The 2,943-nt window shown below is 41.0% G+C and overlaps 1 long non-coding RNA gene across 1 annotated transcript; it reads right to left on the bottom strand.

The window, feature by feature from the left end:
- Positions 1-204: 204 nt before the first annotated feature.
- LOC104946690 (uncharacterized) lies at positions 205-1,436 on the bottom strand. The gene is made up of 2 exons (XR_798482.1): positions 1,028-1,436; positions 205-708 (listed from the first exon to the last, which is right to left on the bottom strand). It is a non-coding gene; the product is annotated as an uncharacterized lncRNA (long non-coding RNA).
- Positions 1,437-2,943: the final 1,507 nt, after the last annotated feature.

The following is a 2,943-nucleotide window of genomic DNA, read 5'->3' as shown; positions in this document are numbered from 1 at the left end:
AAAGGCTGTTGTGTAGTTGGGTTAATAAATATGAATGTATACATACGTTCCCCTGCTCTGAGAGTTTTTGAGCTTTCTGTAAAAAAATCATTGGAGATGAATTCCTAAAGGACGCAAAAATGCAATCGAGCTCAGAACAAGAGTTAAATATTTGCAGAATAGAAGACACGTTTCTATTCATACTGTCAAATACACATACAACTATTTAGTTACAAAATTTAAGATTTATTCCAACAATCTAACATGTGAACAAAAATATATTTACAAGATCAAAATAATTGTTCTGCATTAGTCTTTGGAATCTTATTATCTCACGGCAGTGGTCATGTGATTGAGTTGAGGTTTTTGGTAGTCAATCGTTGGTTGCATTGAGTTCAACAGCAGTGAGTGGAGGTTAGTCCGCGGTCCCTCAGGTTATCTGGGTTTCCCCATGAATCCACAAAAGCCTCTCACTGCTGATGTGATTGTAGATCCATTGAATCCTTTCAGGGTGAGTCAGCTGGTGGAGCAGGGAGCTGATCAGAAGTTATAAACAGCTGCTTCCTGTCCCTCCATTAGTCTTAGCTTTGAAGACTTTGAGATGTCAGATAGGTCTTTGTTTTGCTCCTGTGACAGGTGGCTGAAGACTAAAAGCCTGAAGTCTTGTTGAGGTTGTTGGGCAGGAGGGAGAGATGATGCTCTGGCAACATCACAGGTGACATTGGTGACCTGGGAAGTCAAACAAGAACAAGCTTTACGACATAAGAAAGGCTTCTGGACGAGATTTGTATATTTTGAATTGTCAAAATGTAAAGACAAATTTTGGCATTTACATGCACTGATACTGTAAGATAAAACATATGTCCTCTTTATGCTAAACATCCTAAATGTGTTCTTGTCAATTTCAATTTATTCTTGACATTTTGATTTGATCCTGGACATTTTTATCCACTTCTGGACTGTGCTCTCGACTGCCATTTGTTCTCAACACTTCCTCCTGTCTTTGCTCCTCTCTATCCCGTTATACTCTTCCATAGTAATGGCCTACCTGACAGAGTATCCCTCGAATCCCAGTGCTGTGATGAAGATGTTGACGAGGACGGTGAAAAAGACGAACAACGTGGCTGCGTTGTTCATCCTGTTTAACTTGGCGTGTTTCCTCACATCGTTCAGATCGTATTTCACTGCTGGCACAGAATCACATAGAGCAACAACTGAATGAGCCGCATGAAGCTGATGAGCCAGAGGGGCAGAGAGCCAGAGACACAGAGGGACGACCTTATGACCTTTTATTGAAGGAAACTGGTGTTGTGTTTTCGTGATGAGACAAAGATGGAGCTTGCTTTCAACTTGGATTGCCCTCTCTTGATTGATCACAGATTACATACAGGACTGTCTCAGAAAATTAGAATATTGTGATAAAGTTCTTTATTTTCTGTAATGCAATTAAAAAAACAAAAATGTCATACATTCTGGATTCATTACAAATCAACTGAAATATTGCAAGCCTTTTATTATTTTAATATTGCTGATTATGGCATACAGCTTAAGAAAACTCAAATATCCTATCTCTAAATATTAGAATATCATGAAAAAGTATACTAGTAGGGTGTTCAACGAATCACTTGAATCGTCTAATTAACTCGAAACACCTGCAAGGGTTTCCTGAGCCTTGAAAAACACTCAGCTTGGTTCTGTAAACTAAATCACAAGTATGGGGAAGACTGCTGATCTGACTGCTGTCCAGAGGACCGTCATTGACACCCTCCATCAGGAGGGTAAGACACAAAAAGAAATTTCTCAAAGAGCAAGCTGTTCACAGAGTGCAGTTTCAAAGCACATCCACAAAAAGTCTGTTGGAAGGGGGAAATGTGGCAGGAAACGCTGCACAACCAAGAGAGATGACCGCAGCCTTAACAGCATTGTGAAGAAGAGTCGCTTCCAGAATTTGGGGGAGCTTCAAAGACAGTGGACTGAAGCTGGAGTCCAGGTATCAAAAGTCACTGTTCACAGACGTGTCCGGGAAATGGGCTACAATAGCCGTATTCCCATGGTCAAGCCACTTCTGAACTCAAGACAACGGAAGAGGCGTCTGACTTGGGCTAAGGAAAAGAAGCACTGGACAGTTGCACAGTGGTCCAAAGTCCTCTTTTCAGACGAAAGCAAGTTTTGTATTTCATTTGGAAGTCAAGGCGCCAGAGTCTGGAGAAAGGCTGGAGAGGAGCAAAATCCAAGTTGCTTGAAATCCAGTGTGAAGTTCCCACAGTCAGCGATGGTTTGGGGAGCCATGTCAGCTGCTGGTGTTGGTCCACTGTGTTTCATCAAGCCCAGAGTAAATGCAGCTGTGTACCAAGAGAATTTTAGTAGCACTACATGCTTCCGTCTGCTGAAAAGCTCTATGGAGATGAGGAATTCATTTTTCCAGCAGTGATCTGACACCTGCCCACAGTGCCAAAACCACCAGTAACTGGTGTACTGACCATGGCATTACTGTCCTCGATTGGCCTGCAAATTCCCCTAGACCTGAACCCCATAGAGAATATGTGGGGTATTGTGAAGAAGAAGCTGAAAGACACCAGACCCAACAATACTAATGAGCTAAAGGCCGCCGATTGAAGCATCCTGGGCATCCATAACACCTCAGCAATGCACAGGCTGATTGCTCCATGCCACGCCGCATTGATGCAGTAATCCGTGCAAAAGGATTCCCAACCAAGTACTGAGTGCATTAATGGACATTTTCAAATGTTTGATTGTGTTTTGCTGTTATAAATCTTTTTTTTTTACTTGGTCTGAGGAACTATTCTAATTTTTTGAGATAGGATTTTTGAGTTTTCTTAAGCTGTATGCCATAATCAGCAATATTAAAAGGCTTGCAATATTTCAGTTGATTTGTAATGAATCCAGAATGTGACATTTTTTTAAAATTTTTTAAATTGCATTACAGAAAATAAAGAACTTTAT

This window comes from Notothenia coriiceps, unplaced genomic scaffold (genome assembly GCF_000735185.1).
Source record: "Notothenia coriiceps isolate Sejong01 unplaced genomic scaffold, NC01 NC01_scaffold00011351, whole genome shotgun sequence".
NCBI lineage: Eukaryota > Metazoa > Chordata > Actinopteri > Perciformes > Nototheniidae > Notothenia > Notothenia coriiceps.
This window is presented reverse-complemented; position numbering and strand designations above follow the sequence as displayed.